Source organism: Micrasema longulum, unplaced genomic scaffold, assembly GCF_059751315.1.
Source record: "Micrasema longulum isolate JH-2025_06_02 unplaced genomic scaffold, ASM5975131v1 h1tg001384l, whole genome shotgun sequence".
NCBI classification, from domain to species: Eukaryota; Metazoa; Arthropoda; class Insecta; order Trichoptera; family Brachycentridae; genus Micrasema; species Micrasema longulum.
Genome location: NW_028278570.1, coordinates 295,785 through 311,736, shown reverse-complemented (window position 1 = coordinate 311,736; position 15,952 = coordinate 295,785). Strand labels below are relative to the sequence as shown.

The 15,952-nt window shown below is 33.4% G+C and overlaps 1 protein-coding gene across 1 annotated transcript in view; it reads right to left on the bottom strand.

Annotated features, from left to right (window-relative positions):
- Tsp74F (Tetraspanin 74F) overlaps window positions 1-9,001 on the bottom strand; it is a 45,286-nt gene extending 36,285 nt beyond the window's left edge. Inside the window, exon 1 of the mRNA XM_088235503.1 lies at window positions 8,686-9,001. The gene's annotated coding sequence lies outside the window, so the exon portion shown is untranslated. The remainder of the gene's footprint in view (window positions 1-8,685) is intronic.
- Between the last annotated feature and the right edge of the window lie 6,951 nt (window positions 9,002-15,952).

Sequence of the window (15,952 nt, the reverse complement as noted above, 5' to 3'; positions counted from 1 at the left end):
TCGGATTGTTGGAGATTACGAAAAGTGGTTGCTAAATGCTCGCAATTTTATCAATGGCCATGACGGTTTTACCGGTAATCTGCTAGATCGCCAATCTACAAGGTAATTTGAACGTGTTACGAATTGGTAGACGCATAAAGGTCTTGGTCGTTTGAAAATGATTGAATTAATTGCGGATTTATCATTATAAAAGATACCCATCACTCTTATAGAAATTTCAACATAATTATTATGGCGAATTAGCAAAAATATCTGACATCTCTGTTTGCTCATTTGCCTATTGTAAAAACATAATGCTTGAATTGCAAAATATATATTAAATAGCAAACGGCGCATAATGGTTTAGATAAGTTTTTTAAATCATAAAAATGAACAGGAATATTTTGATATTTATTTTTACAAAAACTTTTATACCTGGATGAGTTTAATTTTAGGACTTTGCTTTTTTATTCCTAATACTCATTACTCATTTAATTACATAGGTACTTTGTTCATGATTATTAGTCATTCAAAATTTAAATAAGAGCGAGAACTTAATTTATTATAAAGGGCTCTTCGTGGGACCCCTCATATTATCAAGAGGTCATAACTTATGACCCAGCCCGTCTTCAAACGAAGATGTCACCTATGTACATGCGCAGGCACGTGTATTTAATATTATATACTATATACGAGTAGATACATTATTAGATACATTGGCAACGTTCAATATTCAGACTCAGAGTCGAGAAAATCGGCGTTTATTTCAGTTGAGTACAGCTTTATTCTTACAAAAGGGAAAACAAAATTCAAGAAAGATTTTTTTCTCAATTGGTCTGGGTTTTGTGATGTATTTTTTATAATCTCTGTCCATATCCCCTCTTTCCCATTTCCTGACAAGCCTCTAAATAGAGGCTTAGCGTGTTATTCCTTTTTAAAAAAGGTAAGTTTTAATAATAATCATGTTAAAAATGTACATATTAGGTATAAACTATAAGTATGGTGGCTAACTATCTCATTAGGTATGACCTCATCTGAGATAGCTAGCAATTATTCCTCAGCTATTTTTTTAAACCATTATTTTGATTGCGCCCTTGAGGTGATTTTCACAAAAATGGCGTTTTATAAATTATCCAAACATTATTATTATATAAGTACAGAAATAAACAAAACAATAAAAATATGTATATTCAATAAAAATATTCATTCAGGTTGGTTGTTTTTTACAGCTTCATAATATTGGTATATTTTATTATTAAAATAGAAACACAAACAGCTACTTGATTTTTATTATGAAAATTAAATCATAAGAAAAACTATTTTTTTGAAATTTCATTCAACTTAAAAGGTGTTTTTTACTAGTCGTAAATGAGTGAAATATTTCCAAAACCAACCATCTCCTTATGGCCGCTATAGGAAGATAGCGGGTTTTTAAAATAGACGACTCAAATATCCGAGTTAAAAAAAATAGAAAAAGATTTGTGAATGAGTGGGTTTAAACCTCGGACCTCCTAATTCGAAGTCCGCAACATTACCGTGTGACGATGAGACAGCCCATTAAACATTTTTGTGCAACCAAAATAAATTTTATGGGTCAATTAAGCTTTTTTTTATTGTACAATATACTTTTGAGTAGGTTGGTAGGCTTATTACTATAAGGAATATCGTCCAACCAACCGAAAATAGACTGGTGATGGTCAAAGTTTGTACTTACATATATTTTACAGCAATTTTTTAGAAGGCAGACAGTTTTTGTAAATATGTATACAACGATTTATTTTAAAATAATTCTTTAACATTTAGCGCGATGACAAAATGTATTCATAGGATATAGATCAGGTAAGGAGTTTGGAAGTAGATAGGGAGAGGATCTAGAAAAAAGACGAGCGATGTGATGTTATTACTACTTTCAATATATTTTTTATAACTAATATTTTACTCTGCGCTTGGCATAATTATAACAACAGGTAAACTAACCTACTACGTAGAATCCGTCCCCACACAATAGTGCAATATGTACCTACCCTGACTACACAATGCCGTTTAAATAGTTCATTTCGAATTACAATGGTGTTGCGTAATCGGTGACAAGTGGTCACTATCCTATTTTAGTGACACTGCACTAGGCTAGGTGTAGCTGGCACAGTCGACCAGCTGTGGTCAACTTCCTGCAGCAGTAGAGCTTTCCACACATTACGTGCCTCGCTGAACCTTGGAAAACTGTCCCATTACTTATTATCGAATAATTTCGGGCTGTCCAAGGCTAGCCACGTACGCAGTACACTCAGAATATTATGCTGCAATAGATCAGGTCGTTATTTAACTTTCGTGATGTTGCAATTGATGCAGATTACCGGCATTGATATTAGCAGGTATGTAGGTCGGAAAAAACGTATGTTCGTTCGATAATTTCTTTCACACTATCTTCCTGCCCAATAGTGGACACCAACACCCCGACAAAACACAAACAAAATTAGGTTTCCTGGATAGTTTTAACTATGCAGAACATGTAACTTAAAGTTTAGCAACAGTATTCAGCATTTTTTAGGTCTTGACCAACCGCCATCATGCATCATTCCTTCTCGTTTTGCTTACTATCTACATGCATAAGATTGGCCAGCAGACCTAGGTCCCTACATAATATAAATATAGGAAACAGTTTGAGGAAGTTCAGTGCTACGGGAAATTGGATATAAAGAATGTTGTACGGCGAAGTTTCTTGAAAATGTATGAAAATAATAAAAACGATTTTCGACTTCTTTTTTTTTTTTGACGTCGTTCACGACTTTGAACGACGTTAAAAAAAACTCTTCCGAATGAACCGATGATAGTGCTGTGATAGATTTCCGATTCACGATAAGCCAATTCATCAATAAGCAGGACTCATTGAAGAGAACTTGTGACGTCAAACGCGGAATAATTTCAAAATTACAAATCTTTAAAAAATCATAGCGCTGATAATACATACATAAAAATATATTTTTGAAATCTTTGGATTAGTTTTATACTTGATTTAAAAAAAACACAACTTCCTCATACGAGGATCGTCATTTTGCTTTATTTCGACATTTAAAAAGACGCTATAAGATATAATATGTACTATCTTATTTTGTTATTCTTTTAGTGTCTTATAAGCTTTTAGCTCCTGCGGTGCTATTCTGAACTGCTCTCACGGCCGCAGAAAAATCTTTTATCTCGTGTATACATACAAAATATGTACACTAGATGAAAGCTTTTTCTACGGCTTCGAAAGCGTTTGGAATATCACCCCTGGGCCGCGAATACAAACAATCATAGCGCTGACAATAAGATACATAAAATTTTTTTTTTAAATCTTTGACTTAGTTTTATAGTAAAAAAACACAACTTTCTCATTCGAGGATTATCATTTTGATCAAATTCATCATTTTGAAAGACGCCTTTTTTAAGATATTCTATCTTTTTTTTTATCCTTTTAGTGTTTTAGTATTTATTTTGTAAATAGTGTGTACTGAATCAACTTTAAATAATTTATACAGATTTTCCGTATTGAATGTTGAGGGTTTCTTTAAAATTACTTTGATAATTAATATTTATACTATTTCAAAAGGGTTTAATAATATATTGGCATATGCACCAACCTATCCAACAATACCATATTATAATAAAGGTTATAAAATTGAGAAATAAGCTATTTTCAAATGATTGATTCTTAAACTTTTTTTTTTAATATTTATTAATTTTCATTTTATTTTTTTGTCATATTTTTTTTTTTTAATATTTTATTTTATTTTAAACTTGTTCATAAACGTTTTTATTAATTTATTTTATAATTTCTTTTTTTTTTTACAATGTTGTACTATTATAAATGTAGCTTTAGAACAGGTATTTTTGTATTTTGTGACCTGCTATGATTATTTTCTTGCAATTCAATTAAATGTCAAATCAAAATATTTAATTTTATCTGTTGTATTTAGTAATGAACATGTTAGATTGCAGTTAGTTTTTGTTACAATAATTGCTTTGGTAAATAATTATTTTTATTACTGAATCTAAATTAGTTTTGTTAGTAAATAAAATTGATAATTTTTGTCTTTTCCGTATTTTAAAGATAAAATATTTTTGTCAAACCATAATTTTAATTTATTAATTGAATACTTTATGTTAAGCACACATAAACAAAGGCTATTAGAGATTTTAATGGACTATACTGGTGGTTTAACTTAAGCTGGCGCGTTCAGAAAACTCACACTAATATACATGACGCATTTAAAATATACATGATGTTGATTAAAAAAAAAGTTGTAGGTATTCAATTTTAACCAAATGTTCTACTTTTTATATAATTCGGTGTTGGATTAGAGGGTTATGTATATAAAAAATACAATGGGTTAAGAAAATGTAATATTAATAAAATTTATTAAAATACTTTGTTTCATTATTTTTAATTTTTCAAATCATTTTTTGAAATGTCGCATTTTACTAATTATAGTACTTCCAAGAACAAGAGGCAATTTAAATTTGAAAAAAAAATTTTTTTTATCGTCAATTACTTAATTAATTAATTACTAACTAGAATGCAAAGTTGTATAGATTGTTTTAAGAATATAAATAAAAAGAATTATTGTTTTTCAATAAGTGTGTATACATATTTTTCCAATACAATTTGTAATGAGCATTTTAATTACACTCTATTAATTATTATGATGATGAACACAAAATATTAAATAAAAAACATACTTGTTTAAAACATTATGACATTTTCTTAAGTAATTGTTTTTTTCTGCTCTAATCCAAAAGAGCCGTTTAAAAACATTTAATATAACAATATATAACATCAAGATTTTAAAAATCAGTATTCTGTACATTAAAAATGTTTTTGTGTAACTTTTAAGAAAGCGCCATCACAACATAATTGACCTTTTCATGATTTGATTAAATGAAAATACCTACATATTTACAAACCAGTGTTTTTTATCCATAACTTAATGCTTGTACATATTATTATATTTTTACCATTAAGAATCGCAGCGAAATTCAGACGAACGCAGAAGCATCCTGTGTATACATGATGTTCTTTAAACCCTGCCATATCAGAAACCACGATGATCAGTATGGGCAAGAAGACATATAAGCATATTTAAAAAAATATATAATACAAAGAATTTTTTTTTAAATAAAATACGAAAAAAAAAAAATGGTTGCTTACTTCTGCAGGGGAGACTTTCTAGACCAGACTTCCCCCTTCCCCCTTCTCGTTTCACCCCTGCAGAAGTAAGCAACCATTTGCTTTTTTGATATCTTATTTTTTAAAATTTTATTCGTTCTAAAAAAATATTTTAATGTGCCAATATGTCTTCTTGCTCATACTGATCATCGTGGTTTCGGATGTGACAGGGTTTAAAGAACACCCTGTATTGTATTACCATATCATTAGCAAACTAATAAAGCAATAGTTGTCTATGTCACGCTCATAAGCGCGTCTGAGCGCGAGAGAGACAGAGATTATTTTCACAATGCGTACGCCGTGCGATGTCATACCATTGGCTTATTCACGGATACTACACAATGCGTATATGTAAGTATAGCGCACGCGCCAGCTTATAAAAATCCACCAGTACATACTTTATTGTATCCCCGAAGTACCCAAGTAGTCGAAAAGATCGCGTTGAAAAAATGGGTCACTGAAGGATAACTGTGTTATGTTAAGAAACTAGGACATACAATATTGATCCAATACGTATTTAATGAAGCATGTAGCAATTTAAAGAAATATATAATATTATACTAACAAAGACTCTGTGGTTTTTCATGCATTATAAAATAATCATTATGAGTAGGTACTTGGTCCAAAACTTTAGACAAAATAATGTGTTTAATGTTAAATAAAATGTTTCTGAATCATAATTCCAAGTGTTATCTACACAATTCGATTTAAAATATACATTAGTAGGTATAAAACGGTAATTCGGTCTTGTGGTGTAGTGGTCAGCGCTTTAGCCTACCATGCGAGAGGTCTCGGGTTCGATTGCCGACATGGTTGACATGAAATATTTATTTAAAAAGGTGTTTTTACAGTAGAATATTTCATAGTCCCCGGATTGGCACCTGAAGCGTAAGAATGATCATCTTACCTTCGGGTAACCAAAAAAAAAGTATCGAAATACGTTGCAATTTAGGTGGAGAAAAATCGGAAAATTTACTCAAAAACATTATTAAATGTTAAATGGTATAAATGAATATTGTATAACTGTATAATAAATTGACTTGTAGGTAGTAATGTTATTGTTTATTCTGCATAAAAATGTCTGCCTTAAAACAGGTTGTACGTAGTTAGGCAGACTAGACATTTTTTTTTTTAAATATACATAAGAGGTCAAACAGAGTATTCAAAAAATAAAGGATAATTACATGGCAATGAAATACATATTAATGAAATACATGTTAACAGTAAAAATCCCACAAAGGCATGGCCTGTTTGTGGGTATAAAATAAATGTTTATGAATTTTTGCTCCTAAAATAAATAAATAGGTATAATATTCGTATGTAATATAAGAAAGAGAAACGAAAATATTCTGTAAAAGATTATAATGTACTTTTTTATTTTATAGTAATTAAAAAAGGAAATAAAAAATATTAAAAAACATAAAAATATTCCTTATTAATAAAGGGCAACAAAATATATCAAAGAAAAAAGAGAAAGAAGAAACTTGATCCAGAGAAATCTATTACCTAAGTGTGTATGTAGTAGATAAAGAAATTGTTATTTTTGCTAATAAACCATGATTATTATTATTATTATTAATTGGTGTACCAATACAGTGCCCTATGCACCCTCGGGTGTGGAAAGGGAATTAAGATGGTAAATATTACTATTATTTTAATAATGTCTGTAACATCGTTTCTTATTGTCCATTATCCAAACAAATTGTATTTTATTATAATCTATTATTTCTGTGTACAGGGTGTTCTTTAAACCCTGTCACATCCAAAACCACGATGATCAGTATGAGCAAGAAGACATATTGGCGAAGCAAAATATTTCTTTAGAACGAATTCATATATTTTTTTAAATATCAATAAAGCAAATCATCGTGGTTTCGGATATGACAGGGTTTAAAGAACACCCGTGGGTTTATTTACTCGCGGGTGAAAATTTTGCCAAAAGAAATCAAATGGAGATTAGTTGGTCTCATTATGTACTGTTTTGTGTTTTTACCTGCCTTTTGATAAATGAAATAATTGAAAAAATAATCGTCTAATTAATCAAATGAGGCCCGCAGAGCCGATAAAGCGAGGCCCGAAGGGCCGAATTTCCTAGCATGTTACAGTCTTCTAGTTTTACTTTAATGCTTCATATTTGTACAGTACTAATGTCCCTAAGTTCAGTCTAAATTTCAAGAGGCGTAATCTGTCGTTCGAAAAGAAATTATATTTTAGTTAAATAAAATAGGTACTCCGCATGCATGGGTTTAAAAATCAATATTGCTTAAACTCATTCACTGTGTAATACTTCGTGCCTTGATGCTCAAAATCCCCTGACTCTGTCAAACCAAATCATCGAAAGGGTCGAGAGTTTTAAATACCTGGAAGTATATGTTACAGAAAATGGCAGCTTTCAAAAAGAACTAGGAGTGCGGTTAGGAGTAGAAGGCGCCACATTCAACAGTATGAAGGCTGTCTGGAGATCGGATATTTACTCAGTGAAAACCAAATGCCGCCTATATAACGCCTGCATAACACCTATTCTCCTCTTCAGATGCGAATCGTAGCACCTCACTAGGGCCCAAAATAGCGAATTCTGAGTTTTGAGAATAGGTGTCTCAAAAGAATCTTGGGTGCGCGGTGGTTTGACTTTGTGAGGAATGAGGTAATAAGAAAACGGACGCAGCAAACTCCGGTGACAACTGTCGTCAAGCGGAGGGGATACGGTTGGCTAAGCCATATACTGCGGATGGCTCCTGAGGGCCTTAACCACGCTTGCCTACTTTACAAGGCATCAGGTTCTCGACGTCCTGGACGTCCACTGCTGACAGTTTGCCGGCAGTTTATGTCAGAACTTCGAGACGAGAACCTGACTTGGGTGGACGAAAAAGAATTGGCAGCCGACAGAGATGCATAGAGGATCTTTGTGGATACCATATGCTCCAACTAGGGAGCGGACATGGAATGATGATGATGATATTTTTTACAGGAACACCTTATAAACTTATTGTTTTTATTTTTTTGAAGGCGCGATTTTGAAAAAGCTGCATTTAAAAATGGCGAAATCGCACGATTTCCTTACTTTTTGTGCGTTTTAAACTTAGAGTATATTTTTTTTAATTAGTGCGGTAGAATATTGAAATGTACTTTCTTTTTACCTATTATTTTCTAACATTGTCCATTGATATAAATGTACCCACGTAATAAACATAAAGTTATTTACCGTGTTTTCAATACAAATAAGTAGGTTTACAAGACGTTACGATATTTTAGATACAGACTCGATTTTGTGTCTCATCCGGACATTTCTTTTAAATGATGAATTCTTTTAAATTAAATGAATCTCAAGGTTTTTCCTCTGAATAAAAATTTATTGAGAACCATTCTTCATATAGGTAGAAAAATTATTGTAGGATCATATTCCAAATATCAATCTGCAAGTAACGAAAATGGGCTCAAAACATTGTCTCAAAATTAAAAAATCTCGAGTGCTTGGAGTTCTTTACAATGCAAAAACTCACCATATAATGAAAACAATCCTCGCAAAATGCTTCTCAATTGGGTATTCTAATAAGTGAACACATAAATTAAAGAACTATAATAAACATTTACACTCTACGCGCTCGACACAGAGATAATGTAGAACTTTATGGCTCGACAAACTTTGAAAATTCGCTTCTAAATACTCCAAATTTCAAATTAAACGTTTTTTTTATTAAAAACACTTGACAACTACAAAGTTTACCAACTTCAAGTTATAAAACAAACGATTTCACTCTTTATTCAAAACTTGCTGAGAATTGCGCGGCATTCCTACGAGAAGCCCACATGCACACTGAAAATGAAAACGAAAACAGAAACAACCACAAGTCCGCAAGAGTACCTAACCTACCTGCCGGAGTTCCTACCTACTATATTGCGCTAGATGAGACTGAAAAGGCGGGGATCCGGATTGCTAACCTCCTTGGCCCTCGGTCAATGCTTTGTCTTTACTTTTGTTACCATACCTATTCTATAAACCATTAAATGTTTAATGTGACAAGAAAATTAATGCCTTTTATTTTAAGGCACATATTATGTAAATAATATATGAAGGTAAAATACATAAGCAAGACGACAAGACATGTATATATTGTACTCTTGTTGGATAATGCCTCGTTTTTCGTCAAAATATGTTGAGAAATATTTGATATTCATAACATACAACAAAAGATATTCCAACTTAAGGTACCATCTTAGTGAAATAGAAATGGTTAGCGTCTTGTTATTTTATTTGTAACGTAATATTTACTCTTCATTAGAATACACCAATATTCATATAACTCCCGATGGTACATAAGGCACTGCATTGGTAAATATCTCAACAGTGTATCTCGATCATGAGTTAGGTACATGAATGTTTATAAGGTGATCAGTGTTACGTTTCAGGTGCCAGTCCAGGGAAAATGAAATATTACAATGTAGAACATTTTATACAAATATTTCACAACTCGCCAATCACTACACTTCGAGGTAGACTTATCTACGATTCTGACTCGTTTTCGTTCCCAAATTTAAACGTTCTTTCTGGTTCTGTTTCCCACACAAAAAAACTATATTAATTATCCGCCTGGGCACGGACATCAAACTACAAAAAAGATCATAAATAAACAAGTAAAACATATTTTTCAAATTTAATTCATTTTGGGGGGTAATGATAAATCATTATTGGATTACCGTCGACGGTCATCATTTTTTTTTTTAATGTGATGTGAAGTTACGTTTTACAAATAAAAATAATATATGGGTAGGTATTCGCAAAACGTAAAATTAACATCGATGAAGTCTCAGAGTAATAACGCGCTACCGGTAAGCATTATTATTATTAATTACTCTGAGGGTAACGACGTTTAGACTTCATCTATAGGTACTATACTTACATTTATATCCTATGTACACTTGAATCGGCTTGGATTCTTACTCGACATTAACTTACGTACCAAAAAAATTACAACAAAATATCATTGGATCGCAAGCTATAAGCTCACAAAAAACAGTGGGTGTTTGTGTATGTTGTAAATCAGTTGTATAAATATTATACTGTGTTTTAAATTTTGTAAAGGTTTAATTAAATAGAAAATGGATGGATGGATGAAGCTTATAGCAATTGGTAATACCAATACCAGTGAGTTTAAAGAGCGAAAAGTAGTTACAAACTATTTATTTATTTATTTTATTTAACAAATTTACGGACAATGTCAAATTTAAACTAATTGTATAACGGGAAACAATAATAATACAGTAGCAAATAATATAAGGAATACAACTAAGAAAAGCAAAGACAAATTAATACATTAGACAGGCATTATGGAATTATTAAGTATGCAAGAGGTTGGTCAAGAATGGGGTGAAACAACGAAAAAAACAACTGAACGAAGAGGAAAGTATAAAAATTTCCACTCATTTTCATGAAAATATAAAACTTTTTTGGAAAGTCTGAAAAACAAAAAGGTCTCGTCCAAAAGTGGAAGCGATTAAATAAAAAAATAGCAGAATGATAATGAATGACGAAGGATTGAAATAAATATAGATGGGATACTTTATGGAAGTATACGAAAGTACTGAAAGTGTCTCTGGGTAAGAGTTAGATTGTACAGATATACAAGGGATGATACTACATGTGAGATAAGCATGGTAGAAATAAAAAGTGCGCTGAAAAGTATGAAGAATTGTCAATCCGTTGGGTATTATAAGGTCGCTGTAGAATGTCTGAAGAGTGGTTGCCAGATAGTGGGCACATGGCTGCACAGAATTTTCAATATCTGCCTAGTGGAAGGGCATACGTCTTTAGATTGGAGGAGGGCAGTTGTCATGCCTTTATTTAAGGGAAAGAGATCTCGTGCGGAGTGAGGTAACTATGGGGCAATCAGTCTTCTGAGTTCTGTCGGTAACTGTATGGGAAAATTATAATTGAGAGAGTAAGAAAGGTGACGAAAGATAACGTGTGGAACGTGCAAGGAGCTTTTATGAGTGAACGTGAATGCACGGATCGAACTTTTGCGCTACGAATGCTAACGGAGAAGTTTTAGGCAGAAAGTCAGAAACTATTCTGCGCATTTGTTGATTTGCAAAAAACGCACGATAAAGTAGATAAATTGGAATTGTGGGGCGTTTTGGAAAAGTATGGAGTAAACAATAAACTTATACGTGCAGTATCATCTCTCTATGAGGAGAGTTGGGGAATAGGTACCTACACATCGCGGTTTGCGATCTTAAAGGGCGTGAAACAGGAATGTGAAATGTCACCATGGTTGTTTAATCTCTATACATTGACAACTGTATGAAAGAGATAGATCGTATGGGAATTGGAGTAAAATTGGTAATTTTTCAGTAAGCTGCTTGTTGTACGCCATCAGCTGTATCATCAATACAGTTTTTTTTAACAAGCAGCAAGGAGGATTTGCAACAAATAGTTTTTAGAATGTATGATGTATGCCTGAAAAGCGCGATAAACGAAAGTAGGTACCTAAGTCAAAAGTTATGGTATTTGAAAGGGGAAGTAAGGTTACTGTTACTTTATTCTATAACTAATTCGTTTCGCAAATTCATTCGCATCGTATGAGAGCGAACGAGAGCGAAACACGATTTTGATAGCGTTAGAACGAGATGGATATATGACGAACGAACGAACTTACGAAGTGAAATTGTGACAGAATAAGCCTGCAAATTGCATAATAAACGTAAACAATGGATGTCTTGAACAAGTAGAATAATTTGTGTATCTGAGAAGCATGTTTTCAAGAGATGGAATAGTAGAAAAAGATGTTGAAAGGAGAGTGAATGCGGGCAACAAAATAAACGACGCACTAAGCACAGTAATTGCAATTGCTAATAAAAATATGTCAACCCAAGTAAAACAAGGAACTGACAGAGGAAGGATGAAAGCCGAATGAACGCGGTCAAAATGCGATCTCTTAGACGAATGTATGGGAAGTCAATGTATGACAGTGTTTCGAATGATGAAATCAGGCGAGAGTGTAAATCTGAGTCAGGTATGATTGATAAGATTAAGAAAGAGTCTCTGAGATGGTTTCTCTGAGAACGAATAGATGACGAAAGAATGTTAAAACAGGTAGCGTGGGACGAGGATGACCACGGAAGAAGTGGCATGATCAGATAAACCAAAATCTTAAGTCTTGTCATGTCAAAAACAGGCAGAGCTGAAGGGCATATATGACAAGATGTATGAATGTGGAAGAAGCAAGAAATTTATGCCGGGATAAATGTGTCTCCATTCTTTCTGCCTACCCCTACAGAAATGGCGTTATGGTAGTAGTAGTAGTAGTAGTTGTTGTTTATTTTGCGAATGTGCATACAACAAAGCACTGTTGTGTTAATCATGACTTCAAAGGAAAATCCACAATTATTGATGCAAGATTAGATGGGATAAATGAACCATTACCGACCAAGATGGTCAAACCGGCGAAGCGCTTACTACTCAAACGATCTAAATTATATTGCGTTTGGACAACTATTTTCTAAATCCAAAATTTCGACCGAACTTCCTTCAAACCACGCCGTGTTTAAAAACAAACAAGTTTACACGATGCAAATCATTGTACAGAAGAAAATAGGGTAAATTCTTAAACGTAAAGAATCTCTTTAAGAAAGTAATATGGAAATCTTAGAGTTTACAGAGCTTATGATCTGTTATTGGCTGAATTAAGTGAACGCATTAAATCTACACTTCATCGTTTTCTGGTACGTATCTACAAAGATTTGGACCTGCTCAAAATGTTGTTAAATTTGTTTGATTGGTTAGGTATGAGAACATTTTATTTGTTTATTGAGGAAAGTGCCATCTTGTAACTTCCAGCATTCTTTTAGACTTTTTATGTATCAGCGTATCACCCAAACAACGATGTAAGGCAAATTTTGGGCTGTGTTGAATTGAGTGCGCAACATTCTGCACGTCACATTACGCATATTTTGGTGTACCTAGTAAAATACAGTCGGTAACATGGCAAAGCTACAGTATATTTAAATACGCTATGTTGTAGAAAAACCCGAGAACAACGCTGAACGCGCTGTAAAGAACGCATGATCACAGACTACAGATATCTTTGCATGATGTCGGGTGGGTCGGGCGTCGGGCCTGCAAAATGTCATTCTCTCACCAAGTGATGTTCGGAGTTGAATAAACTAAAGAACAGAAAATTTTTCGTGTCAGACTGGAGGATTTTGAAGAGAGGAGTAGCTGTTGCTGTGAAAAAGACTCCCAACTGTAAAACAACTAGGTCAAACTTTATTTTTCAGTATTTACGTATATTGTCATAATTTTTTTATGCTATATTTTTTTCAATTCAATTCAGTTATTTAAATATATCATATACATTACAAACATATATTCAATACGTGCATATTATAAAAAAGAAAAAAATACACGAAAAACACTCATGTCAAAATACTAGGAGAATCCTGTTCCGGAAAACTCCTTCAGATACATGGAACATATCAATATCCAGAGCGGTGCTGTTCAGCATAGCGGTAGCCCTTCCAACAGGCATAACCATGGGCAGGTTGGTCCTGTATATCGGAATATGAAACAATCTATGCTGACGCTGTCTTAGGTAATTATCAGGAACATACAAACCAACGCTCATCATAATCTCAGAATTATTGATCACACCGCGCGACAATTGATAAAAATGTGTAGTCAAATACACATTCCTTATAGTCTCTAGTTGTAGCCAAGCATTCCCTGGAGAAACTCGGTTGGGTAGAACCAAGGATAATACCCGCACTCTCTCATGTAGAGATATCCCAGAAACTTCTTTTGGATTTTCTCTATCATAAATCATAAGAGAGTACTTCAGTTCATGTGGCCCCCAAATCATCGAGCCACTCTCGAGTCTACTTCGCACCAAGGAGTTGTAAAGAGTTCTCAGTATGCGGGTATTTTCGAAAACCCCGGCAGTACGCAGAACAAATCCTAACATCTTCAATGCAATACTTGTGATTGTCATAATGTGTTCATGAAATGTCAGGGTGTTCACAAATCTAACGCCCAGATCCTTAACATTCAATGTTCTTATCAGATTCTGGTCATTCATTTTGTAGCGAAAAAATAGAGCTTTTTGGGCCCTAGTAAAGGACGTGACCGAACACTTCGAAACATTAAACCTAAGTTTGTTACGCATTCTCCATTCATATATATTAGATATATCCGCTTGGAGAAGACGAAAATCGTCAGAAGTTGTCACTTTTAAGAATAGTTTTAAGTCATCCGCAAACAACAGAAAACGCGAGTTCAAAATTACATTTTTAATATTATTAATGAAAATTGAGAACAACAATGGACCCAGATTAGAGCCTTGCGGGACACCCGAGAAAGTATGGAAAGACTCTGACGTGAATAGACCATAGGAGACGTATTGTTTTCTATTTTGGAGATAGCTCGCCATTAATTTCAACATACCATCCGAGAAACCGATCTCATACAGCTTATTTAATAAGACATCATGGTCGACAGTATCAAAGGCCTTGGCGAAGTCATTATATAAACAGTCTACCTGATGTCCTGCATCCAGAGCTTCCGTGACGTAGTTAGTCAAAACCATTAGATTGGTTTCATAATAATGTACCTACGTCGTATCTACGTGTAAAGATGTAGCCGGTAAAATACCCAGGTAATGTACGGTAATTTACGGTAATTTAACTAGATTTTGGTAAAATACTGTATTTTACGGCAATTTTCGGTAAAAAAACTAATATGACGTACTAATTATATTTTCGAATATAAAACTAATATGTAAGTACCAGTAGCTTTATTTTAGGGTACGTTAACAAGACAGTGAAACCCAGGTTTAGATCCGTCTAATGCAGTGGTTCAACGGGACCATTTGACCAATTTTATGTCTTGCCATGGACCACTAACTGTTTGGCGGTGATACAAATTTTGATACGGTCGATTTTTAAAAATACGATGATATGAAATAAATTTTCCAAAGAAATATTTTTTATGCTCCAGAAATCTTCAAGTCTACAGTTTTAAAGACCAAGCATGGTAATGCTAATTCTAACCTGCAAAGTTGTGATGCCAAGCATACCCAAAAGGAACAATGATGGGTAGTATCCATATTCTCTCATATACAGGTAACGAAGAAACTTCTTTTGTATTATCTCCACCATTAGAGAGTAAGTGTCTTCTTCAGACTCCCACACCAACGCACCACACTCCAGAATGCTACGCACTACAAAAGTTTTATAGTATTAAATTCTGTGAAGTGTTTAGAATTATGTATTACAAATCCCCACACCTTGGAAGCAGAACGACTCACGTTGACAATGTGACTATAAAACGTTAGGCCTCCCATCGGTGGCGCCATCTGTGATTTGTCCCCTAAGCTATTCCTTTTATTATATCATGCAGGAGAACCTCATGGCACATAATATGCCTAATCCATTGAGCTCTTTTCTCTGAGATAGTTTTGATTAGATGTCTCCCTTCTTCGATTCTACAGCGAGAACTTCGTTATTATAGTTATGTGGTTTCTCCTGGAAATTCCTAATATTCTTCTGTAGCACCACATCTGAAAGCCCTCTAGTATTTTTCTATATATTTCAGTAAGGCACCACGTCTCACAGCCAAACATCAAGATGCCACATGCGTATATATTTCAGCAAGTTGATTGCGGAGCTTTAAATCAATGTTGTTTGGCTCGAAAATCTTTGATTTTTTGTTAAACGTAAGTTTTGCTTGATGTATGCAGTAGTCGACTTCTTTTTTTGTTCAACAATCCCAAGTGT